A 21,951-nucleotide genomic window follows, 5' to 3' on the forward strand; every position below is an offset into this window, starting at 1 on the left:
TCTATTCTTTGAGAACATGTTGTCTTTAGAAGCCTGGATTTCATATAATGGAATCCCAGAATAAAATGAGCTTGGGAGGGAGGTCTAGAAGCCCTCTAATCCGATTCCCTGCTCAAAGCAGATCTAAGAGCCAGTTCGTCAGCAGCTTGTCTAGTCAAGTCCTGAACACTTGCAAGGATGGAGATTCAAATATCAGGTACAAATATCACATCTAGCAGATTGTTCCTGGAGAGGCACATCTACATTCTCACAGGTTTTCAAAGCTAGCTGGGATCACTGTGATGCTCTGTGTGATTTCCTGCATAATGGAGTCAAAGAGCTGGACTCAGTCATTTCTGTATCAACTTCTCATTGATTAAGGACATTTCTATAATCAATTTTGACTTAGAGTTGAAATTTGAGAGGCTTCAATGCAGCCCACACTGATGTATAATTCATAGAACATTAAAGTCTATCGCATCTTAACAGACCATCTAGAGGATGATCATTTTTGGCTCAGAAGGTACATTCTTCTAACCCTGTCTTGCATTATGTCATCTTTCACTACAATAGCTTCTCCTATAGTTCAGTTACCCAAAGCAAAGAAATCACTTACCTTCTAGATATCAAACTGCTTATTATTCCTAGGGGATTATAAATAAATGTGTGAAGCTACATGCATGGCAAGGGGAAGAGGGAGGGAAGAAAAAAAAAAATAAAGACACACAGACACACAATAAGATATTCCAGAAAACTTAGATCTCAGTGGCATGAGGGTTTCAAAGAACAGTTAACTGCTGGTCCCTTTATCAGTGAAAAGAAAAGGCAGCCAGTTTTGTAATCAAAATCTAATCAACTTAGGTACTTCTCTCATGCAGCACAAAGTAAATTTTATGATGCAAACTGAAGGCTGAGAGAGGGAACCAGGGGTTATTTTACTTCTGAAAGCTGTTACACTTTTCTGTCTTGGGCAAACTAGACTGAGTCAGAGAGAGCTCTTTGCACTGTGTGGTTCAAGCTGTGGGCTTGAGTTTGAGTCACTTCCTTAACATGTGATATTGTACCACCCCTCACTCTAATTTTTACTGTTGAGCCAGTAAGAGTTACTGTTTACAGTAAGAGTCTTACTGTGAAAAAGGTGTCTGTCTCCTTGAAAAACAACTAGGTAATGACATTGCAAAGTCATGAAAAAGTACTTCCTCTAAAACCTGTGAAGAAATCAGACACCTGCATGTGCCATGTAGTCTCGAAAGCAGAATGACAGGATTACAAGGTCAATGGTTTTCCTTTTGAAAGACCTTATCTGGGCAGGATTCCGACTCCTAGAGAGTTCAGAAAAAGGAAGAAGACAAGATACAAAGAAAAAACTAAAACAGGTAGCAAAACCCAACCAAGTGAAAAAGAATTTTAAACAAAATAAACAAGAATGATGAGAGATGAGAAATATGTTTTTCTGCAACCACACTTAACCCATTCAGTAATGTTGAAGAGATGTGCAGAAAGTCACTATCATTAGCTTTTTTGTTTGTTTAGATTCAAGGATCAAGGAATTCACAAAATTGTAGGGACCCTTCACGTGTGTTTTTGAAAACAGAGTTTTCATGGCCTTGAGAGCAAGAATATGGCTTCCACACAAACCAGACCTGACCAAGCACTTTGCAAATGTATAAACCAAGAATGTCATAAGCTGTTCTGTATAGGACAGGAGCAGAAATCCACCTATATAGGAATTAGAACTCCAAACCTTATCAACCAGGTGAGCTCCTGCAATTCAAACTAGTTGGTCTACAGGAAAGTGACTTGGAATCAGACAAGAACTCAGCAGGCCTCTTTGGGATGTCACAACTGAGACCAGCAAACAGCCAAAGAAACAAAATGTTGCTGTAGACTACAGCATTAGAAAGCCCACAAAAGCAAGATTTCTACAGATGAAAAATGTTCCACAAAAGAGACAGTGGAGAGAATGTCATCAGAATAATATATCTCCTGTACTTCTTGTACCTCTTATATCTCTTGTAAGAAAGTACAGGATGACAGCCATAACATGATGGCACCGAGGGCCTGGTGACAGTCAGGCCTGACCTACACTGAAGGTCTGTGTGCCTCCTCAGCCAACCTCAGCACCTGCACACTGACAGCTCTGGAGAAGAAGCTGGACAGCTTTGGACAACACAGCAGTGCTGGGAATTTGACCACACATATTATGCACCCTAAGAGACTCTTGGATTCCCCTAACTTTCCTTTGACTGGCATGAGAAGATGCCAGTTGAAAATACACTTTTGATACAAACCTGATAGGACATGCCTACTTAGCAGAGAAAATGGCAATTTATTCTGCAGACTAAGAGCAAAGGACCACTTCTACTGTTCTCTACCAGAAAAAAACATAGCATGCAACACAGAAAAAACCTATCTAAGATTTGTACATAAAGCAGACCTCATCTTGTTTGGAGCCTTTGGACACTATAACAACGAAATAAGAACAAGTTCTGGATACTAGTTATTATTCTCATATGGTTACCAAGCAACTTATTACTAAAGATGGGTATCTGACACTGCCTCCCCCAACTCAATCTCTCCTCTTCTATTACCACCTTGCCTATTATTGACTGCACTGTTACATCTAACATGAAAGTGTTAGCTCCTTGAGAAGACAGCCTAATTATTTTGTATGTGTAAGATGCCCCACAGACTCCCGTGATGCACTGCTCATACCAACCCATTACGATTGGGCTGATCCTTCAAGAGTCAGGTAATAAACACAAGTATGTCAAGACTCAAGGAGAAGCAAACTTCCTGTACCAGAGTGAATGTAAAGTACAGAGTGGAACACTAAGGCAGAGCTAGCCCAGCTGTTTTTGCAGCAAAATTAGTGGTCATCTCTAACATGGGAAATGCTACATGGAACACTGCACAAAATGTAAAATCTCCAGCTGTGCAAAGCAGAAAGGAATCTTTCCAGGACAAGTTTTGTACATGATTATCTATATTAATCTAGGCCAGAATTGCAGGTGCGCTGGCAGTAACACCACATACATTTTGCCTGTCTATCTGCTCTACCTTTTACGTTTTCCTTATTTGCTTTCACAAATTTTCATACCCTTGAGTAATCTCTGTTGCAGTGGGCCATTCTATATCACTGTATATTTTCAAATTCTTTTAATATCAACTTCAAATGCTAACATTATTTAAAGATATATCTGTATGTATCTCTGTATTGTTGTGTATCATACACACACACAATCTTCACATGCATACATCCAAAGTAACCCTAACAGAACTGCTGCCAACTGCACTGATATAATACAGCTTTCCCCACCAGATGGCAGTAACTTCAACTTAATATTAACCAGACTGTTTGCCACATGTGCAGCAAACAATAGCATTCTTTATATTTGTGTTTTTCCGTAAGAGGGAAATGCCATTTTTTTTCAGAGGTAGAATTATTCCAGTTTCCTTCGATTTAATGACAAACCAAAGGACAAAGTTTGCTACTAACAGCTAAGATCAACATTGATCGGTATATCCCCCAAGTATTTTTTTTTAAACACATCATCCCATATTGTTTCTTTTTTCAGTATACTATAATTTTGTCAAATTTGAGAAATATGGGTGTTATTTCCAGTCATTGTCTTTTTCTAAGAATAATTCCCAAACAGAAATTACTGGGTAACTTTCAATTGCATAATAAACTTAAACTTTTACAATATATGCTAATAATTAAAATTTTTAAAGGACTACAAAGAAATTAAAAAAATGGAAAACATCTTGTGCATAATTGTTTGACAAAAAATATACAGCGTGCAGACTTCTCTACTTATGAAAAATTCAGGATACCATCTACAGCAAAAACATTGCAGGCAATACATACTATATTATATATAGACTAAATTGCCTTTAAAGTGGGATCTAACAATTGCTTCTATTGGTAAGAGTAGGAAAGTTTTTGTCAGCAAAGTCCAGGCAATATAAAAATCATGTAATCTGGTGAATGGGGACTGCTTTGCAGGATATCTACCTTTAGAAGTAACTCATCCATAGATTCTAGCCAAAGATTGTTCACCTTTTATTTCCTTAACTTCTTATTTTTGAAATAAATTTTCCAGAAGAAAATGTCATATATTATAAAAAGAGGACTTCACTCTTATTCTACTAATATTAGTGTTCAGAATGATTAAGTGGGTCTATACTCAGCTCTATGCTGACTGCAAAGAAAATATCAAAAAATGCACATTCTTATTAATAAAACACACACATCTTTCAATAAATTTATGACCAAATACATGGTCTGTTTGGACAGCTGGCTTCCACTATCCTACAAGTACAGATTCAAATACTTTTTTGTTTCATGATTTTGAGTTTTTAGGTAGAAAGACAAAGTAGAGCAATGTTTTCTCCAGATATACAAAACAGATCAGTACAGTGATGGGGGAAAAAAAAAAATCACAAAAATAAAACAAACAAACAAAAGAAATTACCTGGATTTTTATGGAAAAACAAAAGTTTGAGAGAAAACAAGGACAGTGAAAAAGAAACTGACCTTAGGCACATAAGAAATGAGAGAAAGGAACCAAGACCTAACAAAGGATTCCTAGTAAAAGGAGGAAACATAAGCAGGATGGAAAGAAATTACGATTTTGAAGCCTTTGGAAGGAGAGAGGGGGAAAGCCAAAGTATTGCCATCAAGCTTGGCTTCAGGAATGCCATTACAATGAAGCTCAAAGTATTTCATAGAAAATCTAGGCCTCTGTTACCTGTTCCAGTTGAAATACGCTGGTGGATTACTGCTTTTCAATAATATAGTGATATGACTACTTTCTATTAATATAAAATCAAGCAGCCAGACACACTTGTCCTTCACACTTATGGTTAATATTCCTGCATATTTCACTTTTCATAACCAGCTCCTCTATATAAACCAATAATCTAAGTCCAGTTCATATGGATGTGTACTAGATGCCTGGCATCCCAAATCAACGCCATTTGAACTGAAGAAAACCTCTGGATACAGTATATTTCAAAAGACCTTTTCATAAACTTTTCATTGTAGTTTGATATTCTTCTGAGATTGCACATTCACATCAACTGAAAATACAAGCAGAATGCACCACAAAAGTAAGTTACTCCTAACATCTGAAGGAACGGGAAAAGTAAATGTAACAAGGAATTTTTAATACGAATCAGGTCAAAATGGTTTTAAGTGAAAAATAAAGGTCCCAGCATAAAGAGTTTAGCACAATCCTGCAACATTTAAAGGGCCAGTAAAGTAGTAATTACAGACAACTGCTTTTTCCTCCAGCTGCAGTATCTGTAGCAATCCTACAGCAATGTTTCAAAATTCCTGTATATTTTGAAAAGGATGTGAAAAAATTAGACAGAGGTGAAATAAGAGCAACAAAAAAATGAATACCGGACAGTTCTTACAGTGAAAGTCTTAAGAGATATTAAATCTATATTAGCTGACTTGAACAAATACATAGCAGTGATTATAGAAAACTACCATCTCTAAGTTCCAGCAGAAGACAATGGCTCAAAGCTGAAGCTAGTCAAATTTATATCAGGTAAAGGGCACAATTTTTGACAGTTTGTTTCAGGAATTAATCACTCTTGCTATGAAGATAAATAGTGGATTAAATAAAAAATAAATCATTTCCTGCTTCAAAGAAGAAATACAACCTATTAATGGCGCAAAATATAAAAACTTAAAAAGAGTTTAAACTACATGGTCCAATGGCACATTCTGATTTGAAACACTATCACTCTCCACGAAAGGCATGAAATAATTAGTCATACCTGTAAGGAAAAATACTTTGAATAACATAAAGGCTATCCCTGCCTTCCCACAAAGTGAGCAGGTTGCCATTTAACCTTCCTTAGAAACTCATGGGGAAATTTTCATCCAAGTGAGGTTGACAATGACAAAACTCCCATCAAATTTAATGACACTGAGATTTTTAGACCCAGTTCTGATGGTGCCAGTGCTGAGCAAACATCCCCACCAGAGCAAGCCTTGAGGCCCTGCTGTACCGGCCCGGCCCAGCTGGGGCTGGGAGCCATGGCCACTGTAGCCAGCCTGATCCTGCCTCCCTCACAGTACTGAACTGGTGGCAGGGCTTCAGCCTGAGGAACAGCCACCCAGGCTGCAGGAGAGCCACCCAGCCTGGGCCAGTGCTGCTGGGGAAACAGCCCCAGCTGCTGTCCAGGACTGTCCTCGCACCCTGGCAGCCCTGTGCTGTGAGGAGACACGCCATGACTGTGCTCCCTGGGAACCATTTCAAAGGCAGAGGGAGTGTCTCCTAACTCTGTCCTGGGACAGCTGCCTGGTACCATGTGCCAGAGGTTGGTAAGGGTGACTCTGTGACAGAAGCTTTGGGGAACAGTCTCAGGTCTTACCTGCGGCTTGTGAAGCAGCAAACAGGGTCCTGCTGCAAAACGGAAAGGCAGCTGTACACCTGGAAGAGACATAGTGCATCAGAACCAGGACACAGGACTTGCGCAAGAGTAGAGTAGAATAGAATAGAATAGAATAGAATAGAATAGAATAGAATAGAATAGAATAGAATAGAATAGAATAGAATAGAATAGAATAGAATCATTTTGGTTGGAAGAGACCCTCAGGATCGTTGAGTCCAACCATAACCTAACTCTGGCACTAAACCATGTTCCTAAGAACCTTGTCTATGCGTCTTTTAAACTCCTCCAGGGATGGTGACTCTACCACTTCCCTGGGCAGCCTGTTCCAATACCTGACGACCCTTTCTGTGAAGAATTTTTTTCTAATATCCAAACTGAACCTCCTCTGGCACAACTTGAGGCCATTTCCTCTTGTCTTATCACTTGCACCTCGGGAGAAGAGACCAAAACCCTCCATGCTACAGCCTCCTTTCAGGTAGTTGTAGACAGCAATAAACTAGCTGACTCTTGGACTTTCACCTGGTTATTTTAAAATTGACACCATTTCAAAGAAAGATGTAATGTTATATCCATAATTACAAAATATACAGGAAAGAAAAGTCCTTTTTTTCCCCAAGACTTGATGATCTTCAATGGGTTATTGAATTTATGGGAGTTGTCATATATCAGCAGGCTAAGACAAAGTAAGTACCAGAAGGTAGAGTACCGCTGGCTGGGGCCCATCCAAAGAGTGGACCAGCACAGGACTGGCTCTCAGACCCTGCTTTTGCAAGGGCTGCAGTGGACACAGGCAGGGATCAGGCCACAAAGAAAGTAAATCATTTTAGTCTTCGGCCACTTTTTCTCTTGCAGGCCCCACAGCCTTCCGTCATGTTACAAACTGAGGGAAATCTCTTGCAGGTTGCACATTCAATTGTGTGCTGAGCTATGTATGCAAATAAAGTAATGGTTTTATTACTGTTATCACTTTCAAAAATGGGCAACAAACTCCATTTTTTAGACTGAATTTAGCACCTAAAATTTCTTTTTTCTCTTTGTGCATTGTGAGTAGATGTCTAGCTTTAATTTGTGCACAAAACCTACAATTTTTCTCACTTGTACCGACATCTTCACATCAAACACAAAGTTGTGTTTAGTATAATTTGTTAGGAAAAGTATTAATCTATAATCACATTTCTAGTACAATAAATGTAATACCAAGGGGAAATATATGTAGCAGAAGCACTATTCTAGCAAAAGCTGCTTAATTTATGCAGTAAGAGGTCCTCTGAACTGTTTGTTATCAACAGATCACATACAGTTCCTTCCTTGCATTAACATGGAGCTTTTCAAGAAGTGGGCTAAGTTGGTAAACTGTTATTACATTCAGCAGATGCACAGGAGTTTTAAACGAGGAACCCTTTAGATTCTGAGAGCTCAATTAGTATTAATTACAAGTTTAAAGAAGAACCACAACATATTCACATTGATAGTATAGGCATATCTGCGGCATAATTACTACTACTTCAATAAGTGCAGTCATGCGTACACATCCCCTTCTAGGATCAAAGTGGTGACATACCAAGTCCAGGTTCCTGCCATCAGAGACAACCATGTTTCACATTCCCTTTCATAAATGTATCATTTTCCACCTTGCAAACAGTTAGACGTGTGTGTAAAAACAAAACCTGACCACCTTATTGAGTGGCTTCTCCAGAACGCCACCGCTTTGATGGCTAGAAATCTGCTAACTTTCAGTCTGATTTTCTGCCAGTTATTTCTGTCCCAGCTCTTTTCTTCAGATTAAATGTTTGCTTTCCTTCACTTGCAATTCTCCTTTCCCTGCAGGTATCTTTTCTCTTGGTCTTTATTTTATTGAAGAGAAATAAAGCTTTTAGTGTCCTGACAATAATGTCTCCCTTCTCACTATTAATTTTACTAGCCTTTCTCTGTTTCTTGCAACTGAGTTCATTCTTCCCATGCCTGGGTGCTCTGAATGCTCAGCAGTATTTCTGGGGAGGCTGTTGCAGTGCCTCACATGGAAGCATTAATAATTTTATGTCACTAACTGTAAAGTCTAACTTGGTACATTTTAAAATGGCATAAACTTGGTTTATGGACATATCACATTGGTGTCTCAGTCATTTTGGATGAAACTCTTGTTACCCAGTTTTAAGCAGCACCTCTCAGCTAGTCACCACATGCCTCTTTTATAGTTAGACACCTTACAGCATGATTCAACTGATCTATTTTTAGAGATTCTGACTGGATGAAATCTGTTGTGCCCTAGAAAAACTCTTCACTGACCATGTCTAAACAAATACCTCAGTTTGAGAGATCTATACTGGATCAACTGAATAGCTTATTTTGTCATTTATCAAAATAATCGGCTCCTTCCTTTTTAAAAATCACAAGATATCAGTAACTAAAAGCAGCAGAATTTCTCCTCAAAAATCATGTGCTTGTGTAATGATTTGACAGGACTGCAGTTTGACAATTGATATTCTAGACTAGAACATGAGAAAGAGCAACAGGTTTTTTAGGAAATCAGATTCTCATAACATTCAGAAGTGAAAACAAGATGCTGAATTTTGTTCAATCATAAATAAAAGGATCTAGACTTGAGGAAGCAGTCAGGATGCTTTTTGGCAAACCACATCTATCAAAGTATCATCTAAGAAAGAAGCTTGAAAGATTCAAATCATAAAAGATAAACATTAAAATCAAACAAACAAGCATGAGTATTTTCTTCTGCAATGGAACCACAACAGAGTTTTGCCTCAGAAAGAACAAATTCAAATCAGAAGGAAGAGGACACCCTCCCTCACCTCCATAGACAAATCCATGTAGTTACCATACTCTCTGGTCTCACAGTGGATTAACATTTAAAAATTACAACTGCTGAATCTTAAGAATTTACATTACATCCTCCAAATACAAGCTATCCAATGGAAAAAGTGTCACCACTATACCAGTGGAGGTTTTTTTGCTTTGTGAGGGAAATGCTAGTACAAATAAATAGGCTTATCCCAGAGGTTCTGCAGAGGGTAACAGACCAGACAGAATATCTCAGGAGTTTTGGTTTTGGCCAATACATACTCATGAAGGTTTTCTTCACATCTCACCAATGCTGTTTACATACAAGCATTTGAACAATTTTTCATGTGACACAAATGTTTGGACAAAATTCCTTATGACGGGATAATGTGGGAAAGTTTTCATCCAAACCACTGTCAATCCAAAGTTAAATGCAAATTACAGAATATTTGGAAGATTACTTAACACACAAACATGAGCAATTAAAAACTGAGTTATCTACCATAGCAGAAGGCATGATAAACACTTTTCTTCCTACATAGTACTCAGAAACCAAAACTCAGGACACCTTTTGGAAATGCAAACACCTAACAACTTCATTCCCTGAATCACAATACCAAAAGGATTAACTTCCAGATATTTCAAGCTCAAGGACCAATTAATGGGCAGGAGATCCATAAACAGATACTGAAGGGTACAGGTAGGGGTGTCACCTCTAACATCACAAATCCAAGAACTACGGATGCCAAGGGAGTACTAGGGAAATGGACCACAGAAAGCAGAGAGGCCCACATGCTCTCCCTAAATCCCATGCCCTGTTGCCACTGCCATAGAATAAACATGAGGACAGATGCACCATTAGTTTGGCCCAGAAGAACATTTCTTGAATTATCTTGTTCCATGAATAAAAAGCAGATAGATTTCAGTATCACCTTGAGGAAAGTGGGAAAAAGATATTTGTTTAAAATTGTTAAACACTGCAGCCTAAAAGTGAGATCACCTACTCAGAACTAAAGAGTGAAGAAATACCGTTAGGATTCTCACACAAGACACATTCAGACCCAAAATCCCAGTCACAGCAGGACCAAAGTTATGTCATTTCACAGAAATATGAAAGATTTTTCCAGGATGTAATTTCAGATATTTTTTTAATGTCAAGCTATCAGCCATCGTGACCCTCAAAAACCAAAAAATCATCAGATTTTCCATCCTCTACAAAAATTCTATTTTCTTAAGCCAGAGCTCTCACAAATATGTCCTTGGCAGTGGCTTTTGTAAAGCATATATGTTGATCTTTTCAAAGTTTTTCTTTTTTGAAAAGACTCTTCTCGTTTTGCATTCTGCTACATATTCTTTCGCATACTGTTAAGTGCAAGCTTTGCATGGTTGCTCTGGTTTGCAAGGTTTTTTACTTAAGAGCATATATGTATTAGAAGATTTCTTTATAATTCTTTCTTGTCAGTAATGTAAAACTTCCAGATCACTTCAACAGATACAAACACAGGGGAAATTTCCATCCCTGTTTCTGAAACAGGATGTAATAATTCTACCAAAGGCATATCTGTATATAAAATAGCCAATATTTATCCTCCCTCTTCCATGACTATTTCTTTAGAAGAAATCAAATAAGAAAAAAAAATGTAGTCACTCCCCAGAAAGCACAAAATCTTAAAATCAAGAGCAACCATAGCTTAGACACACTCTGTTCCTCATAAGTCCCGTTTTCCATAAACTTTTCCATAAAGTCGCAAGAAAGTGACAATATACAATAGTGACAACATAAAATAAAGTATACAAGAGGAGGCAAATGGTGAGAAAGCATGTTTTGTGTAAGAAGGATCTCTGTGATGCTGTTCTGAAAATAATAGAAAAGCAAAAGCAACATTTTTTTAAGAAAAACTTGTTTTCTTCATTAGGACGATGCATCTTCTTGCAGCCCAGAAAGCCAAACATATCATGGGCTGCAGCAAAAGAAGCATGGCCAGCAGGTCAAGGGAGGTGGTTCTGCCCCTCTGCTCTGCTCTGGTGAGACCCCACCTGGAGTTTTGCATCCAGCTCTGGAGGCCTCAGCACAGGAAAGACATGGACCTGTTGGAGAGGGGCCAGAGGAGGCCACAAAAATGCTCAGAGGGCTGGAACAGCTCTGCTGTAAGGACATGCTGAGAGAGTTGGGGTTGTTCAGTCTGGAGAAGAGAAGGCTCCAGGAAGACCTTATTGTGGCCTTCCAGTACTTGAAGAGGTTTGTAAGAAAGATGGAGAGAGACTTCTTACCAGGGCCTCTAGTGATAGAACAAGGGGTAATTTTTTTAAACTGAAAGTGGGGAGATTCAGATTAGTTATAAGGAATAATTTTTTTTATCATGAGAGTGGTGAGGCACAGGAACAGGCTACCCTGACAAACTGTGGATGCCCCATCCCTGCGAGTGTTCAAGGCCAGGTTGGATGGGGCTTTGAGCAACCTGGTATGGTGAAAGATGTCCCTGCCCATGGCAGAGGAGTAGGACTAGAAGAACTTTAAAGGTCCCTTCCAATATTCTATGATTCTACAGTTCTATGAGTGTTCGGCATGACTGGGTATTTGCAGGAAATATTTTTGCCATGGAATCATATCACAAAGATTGTGAATTTAAATTAGTCAGGGTCTACACAAGAACGAAGCTATTCTTCCTGTTGTTCTGTATGTCTCTTTTAAAAGGCTACAAGAAATACCAGGTTATTTCAGATTAACGTAACTTCAGTAATGCTAAAGCTTCCTTTTCTATAAACAGAATATAAGCATTAAAGGGACTTCTGCTTATCAATGTCAGAGACTCAGAAAATGAAAGTACTGGAGTGAACTTTGTATATGTCAGGTGCTCCTGGAATCAGACTAACTTCCATTTCAAGGGCAAAAACATCATCAAATTATGGCACTGAGTAAGAAAATATGCATCTGGTCATCTGACTCAGAGTTCATCCTGCATCTGTTATTCATACTCAAAGCATTTGGAAGGAGACTAGAATAAGGAGCAACAACTTAAGTAGACTTTTCAAGGCTTTTTGTGGTGGTGCTTATAGACCAAGAAGAATATTCAAGAGCCAGAAAGACTTAATTTGTTTTGTATCTTAAATTGAAGCTGATGTAGTTAATCAATCCCAAGTTTATATCAAAGCAAATCCACATACAGTACCTAAAGCAAATAACTGTAACGGTTATTGCCTTAACTCATCTACCAGGTACCTTGATTTTGATAGGAAAAGCCTAGAGACTTTCACTTAGTAAGAAATTCAAACAACACAGTTTTAAGCTTTCCTGATTCTTTGCTAAATGAGCTTCTCCAAGTCCTTACTCTTAGCAAGCCTGCAGTCAAGCTTGAATATTCTCTGTCACTAGGGAAACATAGAAAAGGATGATCCTGGAAAAGCAGGTAGACATTAGATCTGGCAGCACATTTAGAAACCTTGAATTAAAAAGGTATCTTTGCACTGAAATTTCAGATAATTCCTCTTACATCACCAGACTAAGACCTGGGATCTCTTCTGATTTTGCTGCCTTTACTTTATCCGGTAGATTATTAGGATGTGTAACATGATAAACTCCTGTCCTTGAAATTATGACTTACAACATTGTTGCATGTCATAACAAAGTGCCAGTGTACAAATCGCTTAAGGATGGTACCAAACTTCAGAACCCTTATCTTCACTGAGCAAGAGGATCATGGTCCCTTCAGGGTATTTGCTTTGTTTTGGTTCAGTACACTATGATAGAGCTGACACTTTTTTCCAAAGAGGCTTACCTGGGTGACTCAAATTACAAGACTTTTGGTGAAACAAATAACTCTGTTATAAAATGTTTTTCACAAATGTTAAAGTTTTCATAGGCTAGATATTCCACAATGGCTCAACTATCTTAACAGATTTCCCTAATTCTTTGTATTTCTTCAGGGAAGATAAAAATTGAGGGAAGAAATGGTAGATAAACCATGCTGGTAGGATTGGTACCTTCCAATTCAGTCTCAAATTCCTCTAAAATAAACTGATGACACAATGAACCTTGTCTACAGAATGCTGTGTTAAATCTTTGTCCACTTCTCTTGTGAAAACAAATTAATCAGTTCTGAAGACAACAGGGGCAAGAATTGCATTGATTATGAAGGAAATTGCACCTGACAATCCTTGCTATGCAAACCACAACACTTTGCAACATTCAGGAGGCATCTCCAGCATTAAAAAAAAAAGCCTTCCTCCTCCCCGTTCTCAGAACCAGTGATGCTCTCCCTTTGTTCAGAGAGGCTGAATAGGCTTCTATATTGCAACACAGGCTAGAAGATAGTGTTGCTTCTTGAGGCCCTCAGAGTCCTGGTATTCAAGAAGGGGAATAATATATTCAGATTACTTGCTCCTTAATCTAAATGAATGGCTTAAAGGGGAAAAATAAAGAGAAGTATCAACCCAATAGTCATCACTGGCTTTAACAGAGTAAAACACCTCCAACTGGCAGCCTGAACTTCAGCTTGAACTAACTGGGTGCAAAGCTGGCACATCCCTCAAGCAACAGCCCAGTATAACCCAATGGGTTTTTTCAGAACTTCAGTGTCAACAACCAAAGAGGGACAGAAGTGTATGTACTTTGGGGCAACACATCAACACATTGTAAAATCCACACTACAACACCAGAAACATAAGTTAATGGTTTTACAATAATATTTTCATTGCTAATAGAGATGCACCTTTCCCCTTGAACACCAAGTCTTATACATCTTTCATTGCAATGCTCTATCCTCAGCTCCTTACAGGAGAAGACTAATTATTTCAAGAAATGATCATGAACATAATTAAGACCAGATCCTCCCCTTGGTACACTTTGCTGACTGCTGTGAATCTAGAGATTACTTTCTTATCAATTACCTTAAAATGAACAAGAGGGAGGCCTTTTATTTTAAAAACCTTATAGGAGAAAATATCCCTCTCTCCCTCTCATTTTTTATTTTTTATTAAAACTTAATGTGTTATTAGCATAAGTGATTGCTGCCATCACATTGCTGAATTTCAAGCAGTATTTGGATACCAAATACAACAGCACTGTCTTTTGGACTGTTTATGCCATTCATGTAAGATTGAGTACATAACCTTTTAATTTATCTTTGAGGGCAACAAAAAAAACCCAAGAGAATCTCACATAGTCTAAATAAAGCTTAAGGCACAACACTTCCACACAGTGCATGAATTTCTGAACTGCAGTCAGTATATGAACAGGTTTGTCATCATTAACGTGCATCAGTTCAGCAGGAATACCAGAATGTCATATTACGTGTAACTGCCTACACAAAGGACCAGCAAATAGATTATTCTCTTAAGCTAATGGGACTAGTTAATGGACTTTCTGAAGAAGAGGTACAATTTGAAATCATGTCAAAGACTATCTGAAAACTGAATTAATATGCAGGATATAAATTATCCAGAATGAATGCAATGAATCCAGATCATGATCATTTTAAGATAATGGGCTTCCTCCTTTTGCTATTAATATTTAATTGCTTCCATTGTATTTATATATTGTCCAACGCAATTTTTGTTGTTTTCTTAGATAATTTTGGCCCATAAACGTGCAGGCAGGGTAGGCCAGAGACTTTTTTCAGAAAAGCCTATCACTATTTAGAGACAATCTCCAGCTGATTCGTATACACACTTTCATTTTGAATATGCAGTCTCCAGTCTAAAGTTAAATCAAACTGTCCTATAGATCAATGGAACTTCAGAATACACCGTGAGAAACTACTACTCTGGATACACTCATAAATATTAATTACACTTATAGGATAGCAATACAAATTCTATCAAGTACCACAGGACCCTGTGGTTATTAAAGAGCATCAAAAAATACTGATGGAAATGAACAGAGTAATTGTCAGTTTCCTGAAACTTCACACTGTTCAACAGTTTTCCAGATATTCCCATACACACCAATTTTAACAAGAATAGTTGTAGTAAAATTAATCTCATACTGATAAAAAGAACATAAATGCTGTAGCTTGTAATAAAACAGAACACATAGTGAGTACATAACAGAAGCTACTGATCCTAAAGCAAACATTTTAACAGTGAAATTCTAATAAAAATGGAAAGCCATCAAAATCTACAAAATACCACAAGCAGTTAAAATTTCACAGAAAATATTTAATAAATACGATTAATAAAAGAGGCACACTTATGCCGGAGCACATTTTAATTGTTCAAGAGGAAATGTAATACGCTGCAGCTAAGGGAATAACAAAGCAAAAAGACACAACGTATAAACATAACGATTCTCAAAGGTTAATGGTTAAACCACTGGCTTATATTCACTGATCACATTTTTACTACCTATAGACTGCAGATACTTTTTTTTTCTCCTGAAGAAGGCAAGACTATATATGTGCTGACTTTTGTGTGCATTTTTAATTGTTTGCTTAGGAGTGCAAATCTCGATAACTAGCACTGTAGAGCCAAAAAGGAAAAAAAAAATAAGTGGTATAATATTAGAACAAAAAAGTTATTGCAGAGAGGTAGAAATTCACTACTTTCATGCTCTGACAAACTTATAATAATATGCACTTAGAAAGAAAAGCAAAATTTTCTTTTAAATGGCATTTGCTAATGCTACGCTAACAAAAGGATTTGTGGCCCTGTCACCAAAAAACATTGACCCTTGACCTTTTTTCAGTTTAGAGAAGGAGAACAGCCAGAATCTTGTGTATCAAACAAATGTTTGTTTTGTATAAACATTCTCCCAATTTTCTTAGTTTTCTGTAAAAGCGGAGAAAAAGAAAAGCAGAGGAAGAAAATGCCCCGAACGAAAGGCTCGATTCGGAAACGGTGCAAGGCTGCTTCAAAACAGTCATGTGACTCCTTTTTTGCTAACAGCCATGTGCTCGCGTATCATTTTACTCTGAAATAACTCTGCGGATTTCAGCTCAACCTGCCTTTGCTTATAATGCATGACATAGCCTGTGAGGGAGCCTGAGAACCGTCCCTCTTCAAAAGCAAGGTTCCCATGCTTGGCCTGTCACCATGGAAGCAGATGCCTTTTTTGCTTACCCCTGCTTACCTCTTTGCAGCCACGAGCTGCTCCCTATTGTTAAAAGGGGTACGCCTTGATTTTTCTTCGTCGTGACCGAACTTGCCTCTTCTTCAAAGGGCACGATGCTGCAGGTCATTGGTCTAGACTGTTTGCACGGTCCAGAGAACAGCCTTGATGTAACCCTTGCTCCGTCTGTGCCACACCACCAGCCGCGCGACTGCAGACTGTAGGGGGACATCGGAGATCTGTATTTGAAAAGAAGTCCGTCCGATTTTGCCATTGTGCCTTTTCAGTCATCGATCGAATGAATATCGAACCTTCTGTCGTTGCATGTGTGAAATAGATAGCTTAGCAAGCACTTTTGTGCCCAAACCTGTGCAGTGGGCCAAACTCTCTTCCTTTATTCACAAGTATTTTTGGTTTTTTGTAGGATAAGTAATTTCTGAGGTACTATAATAATGGAGTCCTAATGTTAGCTCAGCCTCACATCAGAATCTCTTTGTTGCAATCTGCTTGATTTAGCACTTAATTTTTTTTTTAATTTTTTTTTTTAAAGGTGCTTTTTCTTTTAGTCATTCCCAGTTGAACATCAGCCCTCTTAAAGTGCAAGGGAGGCTGATTTGGAATCGGTATGAATAGCCCGGGATCGTGAGGGGTTTCAAAACAAGCTACCGACTGGAGGTTCGCTTTAAAAATAACACGAGGGAAAAACGTGAACTTGGAAAGCTTCCAAGGTAAAATCAAAAAGTACAAAAATCCAGCAAATATGGCACTTTTTTTTGTCGTTGTTGTTACATACAAATCAAAAGATAGTGGTAAGGAAAGACAGATATTGTAATAGATAAAATAACATGACAGTGGTGGCTAAAAACCTAAAAGAATCCCATCGCCTTTTTTGCCCTCGATATACAAGGACAAATAATTTAGAAATTAAACATTTTATAACTTGGGGGGTCTAAAATGCTTTTTACTCTTCTGTGACATTGCACAAACATTTTCGATAATCACCAGCCAGATTATTTTTAAGAGGTATTTCATTTTAAAAATATATATAAATAAACGTTCAAAAAGCAAGAAATTATGAAAATTATGCTAAGCCAGTGAGCAAATGTAGCTGAAGTGTTCAGTCGAAGAGTTTAACAGAACTCCAGGAATTTAAGGAGGGAGTGAGAAAAAAGATGCTCTGACACCTTTGAATAGAAAAGACAGAATTGTAGCTAACGTGGAAAAATGATACATTCTTGAAATGAGTCGGTAAGCAAGTTTTCACTCTTCTTTTAAGAGAATGGCAAACTCTCTGACCACTGCCTGTCAAAAAAACAATAACCTAGTGACAGCCATCAGCACCTACTCATTGTAAAATATGCCTGCTTCTACTCTGTTCTAATAAAGCTCGGACCGCATCAAAAAGGTCTTATATATTCTTCAGGGTGTTGCTTACCCAGCGTTGTCTGTATATGACATCAGTATATATATTTTTGAGATAACCACTATCTCATACTTCAAGGCATACCTATTTTCTCTAATTGCTGCAGGCAAAGGGGAGGTGCACTAAAGAATAAAGAAGGTTATTGTGACAGATGAAACATAATTCACAATGAGTACTCTTTTCATCCAGCCTTAAGTAGCAGAGGATTACTCCAAGCTGAATTTTAGGGGAGTATGTATGATCCGATTTAATAATATGAGGACAGGCCACAAGCTGAAAGGCAATGTAAACCAATTGTGTTTTTGCTGATTGTTCGGGGGGGTTTGTTGGTGGTGTTTCCCCCCCCACCTCTTTTCTGGAAGTAGAAGAAATGTTAACGTGAAGAGGGTCTGAAGAAACATGTGGAAAAGTAAGAAATGCCGAGAAATAAAAGTTGGGATTTTCTGGAATGGATATTGATAAATGATTATTCTGTATTTCTGCTTCGTGACACTTAAATGAAATAAGATCATGCCATTTCTTCAGTAAATATGCATTGTGAAAGTAGGTAAACTAATTTTGATACACTTACTGAACTTGTATTGCTTCAGAGAAATTCATACTTGAGCCTTCTAAAAATGCTGTATGATATCAAGTTTAGATGTAGATAACAGTGACAGTAAAATAACTTTTTGCTAAATGTGTACATTGCTTTTCTGAGTCACTGTTTTAATATTTATACAGTAAATAGGTAAGCTTGCATGTGTATTTTATATGTTTGTTTCCTTGTAGTGTGCTTTGGAAAATACTTGCTTAGCATAAATTACTGTATTATATTCTGAAAGGGTTTAGCTTTTTACTGCTTCAGTTTTCATATAACAATTATTTTTTTATGATCTAAAATTGCATTCAGAATGTCTGGAAATCTGTAGCTAGTTAAACTGCAGAAACTGCTAAGTTACTTGGCAAAACGAGGAAAGAGTATTTCATTTTGTCTATAGAAAGGTTAATTTAGATCTTCTTTTTAAAGAAATAGGTAACTTTGAAAAAAATCCATTTTAATGCAAGTCTTAATAAAGTAATTATTGATCTTCTCAATGAACATTTCTGTAGATTTTGTATAATTTAGCATGCAGAATAAAACCATTTTAAATACAAATTCTAAAAATGTTTTTCAAGTGTTCGTATTGTTTGAAAATCACAGACAAAAAACATACCAACCAACCGTGAGTTAAATGTTTGCTTTCACATATTTTGTACTTTTTAATTACAAAAAACTGCTTAGCAGTCAGAGCTAATAAAACTGTGCTGCTAATTGAAAATAAATTATTACTAGGGGTTAGTTCATACCTTTCAGATTTCAGACTGGAATATAAAATAAAGATTAATTGGAACAGACTTTCTGTTATTCAAGTGCTGCTATATATCAGACCAGCTAAGACAATTCAACAACTTAACACCAAATCTTACTTAAATAAAAGGCAAAGAAATGGTATTAAAAATGCATGTGAAATTATTAATAATTATATTTTCTAAACCAAAAAAAGAAGACTGAAATTTTCTCTTTCTATAGTCTGTGCTGCTGAACTGTTCATTTATATAATATGATTGAATGCCATTCTTAAAAACAAGCATAAACCCAATATAAGTATTTCATAAACATCATAAGCAATTAGTTATATTTTGATGAATAAGCCGTATGCATTAAGCACACCTCAGTACTATACTCTTAAAGAAAGAATGAACAGTCAGAAAAACTTATCAAATACAATAAGAAAACTGCTAGATTGAAAGCATACATTTTAATATTTTAGTTCGCAAAGGGAGCAGCAGCCAAAAGCCCTTTCTAACCACCTGACAAATAGCAACAAACAACAGCTCTCGAGTCAAAATATTTATTAGGGTGTCATGTCAATGTACAGGCTAGCATATGTGCGAAGGAGAAATTATTCTATTATCTTCAGCTGAGTGAAGTAGTAACAATGAACATAAAGATTTATAAATATACATAAAACAGAGAATGTTTCTTTCAAATCCCACAAACATTTAATTTTTACTGATCACTTAAAAATATATCACAAAGTGTAAAATACAAGTTATTTTAACTCCTGTGACAATTTTTATCCAAATGTTATTGTTGCCGTGTCACGCCGCACTTGCCATCTATCCTGAAGTTTCTTAATAAGAAATACATACTTAAGCATTTGTTTAAGGAGTCAAGTGGCATTTTGGCTACACTGAATGACATTAATTTAAGTAATATATCTTCTACTAATAAACTTTCAAACAATGTCTCTTTTAGAGGTATTCATACTGGTAGATTGTTTTTGTTTTCTTTAAAATTAACTTGAAGTATTATTATTGACGTTATGGCACATAAAACTTTCAGCAAAACTGCAGATGAAGGTTGTTTTTGGAAAAGTAGAGAAAAGAGAGCACCTCAGGTCCTGCCTGTGTGCAACAACAAAAGTACACATCTCTTAAGATGAAAAAACAAGGTTTTAATGCTAATCAAACTATGAGCACTCGTATCTTTTACAAGTCTAAAAATATTATTGTTACGCATTATTTTAATTATTTTCTTAAGGCATACATCAGGCTGACCGAATATATATCAAGTTCACTACATCATTTTTAATAACCAGTGTTGTGTTCTTTTTTAAAGTGAAGGAGGAAAAAAGAGCTCTTTCCCCTCTCCCGCAAACAGCTTTCATTTTAACCAAATCTGAATGTGCAGGTATAGTTGTCTCATCCCATACCCCATAAAGCTTTAAAACACTGAGAATGAAATTAAGATTTGTAATATTTTGGGAGCTACAAAGAATACAGCGGCTCAGGAGACAACGCTGGGAATGTAAGAAACCGCAGACTTTGATTCTATACGACAAGCTGGATAGGAGTCAAAGCTGCCACATGTGGTGTGAAAAAATGCCACCCTGGTGTGAACAAAGGGTTTAAAATGGAGTCAAGAAGCGTGCAAGCTCAATGTCTAAGCTTTTCCTGTGAATTGTACGACCACAACCTGCAGGATATCAAGTGGGCTGGGAAGAATAGAGCGCCTTTGGAAGCTACAATGGGGGAGCGGTGGCCGTCGCTGTGTTCGGGTTTCTATTGTTTTGGGCTTCTTGTTTGTGCATCGTTACAATGCGCTGCTTTACTCCAGCGAGTAATTAAACTCTAAGCACCAAAAATAAAGTCACAAAATTCGCCGGGAAACTGATGAATGCAGTAACTCTGATCTTTCTTATTGTAGTCCCAGTTTACAGCTCGATGAGGGAATGTACCAGCCAGATCATTCATTTTACCAGGGCCTGAACCACAATCTCACATGTATGAAAAACAGAGCAATAGTTGTTGCCCATAAATATCTCTGGCCTTTTACTGACCTAATAGTTGCAATAATATAAACATTTGTTGGGGTTTATTCAAACAGAAAGAATGTTGCACCTCATTTCCATCAACAGCCTTCCTCCCTTTATTAGAAGATAAAGCTATTAATCTGCATATTCAGTTCAGAAAACACTGTCTTATAGAAATAATCTTTGAAAGCATGCAGCAACAGCCCCAAAAAGCGAGGGTCATACACTTGCATAGATGCTATGCTAACAATGTTTAACAGCAAAAGTACTGAAAATCATAAATATTCTACTTAGATAAAGGAAAATGCTATGTAGTCAAGGCACAAGGGATAATAAGAAAGAAAACAGTTAAATACATTTTCCCAAAAGAGGCAAGAAGCAAAAAGTACAAGTTCCTCAAAGAGAAACTGCGACACAGTTACTAGAATTCCTAAACAAAATCAGCTAAAATCTGAGGAAGCAAGCCCACAAAACCCAATAAATAGTACATTTTCTAAAATTAAAGAAACCTTCTGATTTCCTATATTACATTTACATTATTTGCTAAGGACTAGGTCAAAAGCCACTGATTTTTAGTTTATGAATGCAGGTCAAGACAAGAACATTTTTCTATTTACTCTGTGTAACTCTGTATAGAAATCAATGTGTTACTTTCATTACAACCACACAATCAATTCCATTTAAAGTACAATGCAACAGCCAAGTCCAAGGACAATATGGATTGCTGAAAATCCTTCATACTCTCTACAGAATTTATTCAGTATGACTGGGATGATTTTTCTTCTCATTAGTATGCAACAAGCTTTCACAATCAAACTTTGACCAGCTTTGCTTGGTTTTAGTTCAAAGCATTAAAATAAATATATATATATATGTATACATATATATACATATATATACTCATTTACTGATGCTAGCACCGATTCATAAGTATTGCTCTTTAGTAAATAACACAA

General features: G+C 37.1%; 1 protein-coding gene across 17 annotated transcripts in view; it reads right to left on the reverse strand.

The window, feature by feature from the left end:
• USP25 (ubiquitin specific peptidase 25) overlaps positions 1–21,951 on the reverse strand; it is a 396,463-nt gene that overhangs the window by 69,092 nt on the left and 305,420 nt on the right. For 11 of the 17 annotated variants that reach the window (XM_065063760.1, XM_065063673.1, XM_065063681.1 and 8 more), the window contains one exon: positions 6,373–6,431. The exons of 1 other annotated variant lie outside the window; for it this stretch is intronic. The gene's annotated coding sequence lies outside the window, so the exon portion shown is untranslated. Of the gene's footprint in view, positions 1–6,372; positions 6,432–16,255; positions 16,474–21,951 lie in introns of all 17 variants that reach the window. 5 more of the 17 variants (XM_065063753.1, XM_065063695.1, XM_065063744.1 and 2 more) reach the window with 2 other exon arrangements.

The sequence above is a fragment of the Columba livia genome, chromosome 1 (genome assembly GCF_036013475.1).
Source record: "Columba livia isolate bColLiv1 breed racing homer chromosome 1, bColLiv1.pat.W.v2, whole genome shotgun sequence".
NCBI lineage: Eukaryota > Metazoa > Chordata > Aves > Columbiformes > Columbidae > Columba > Columba livia.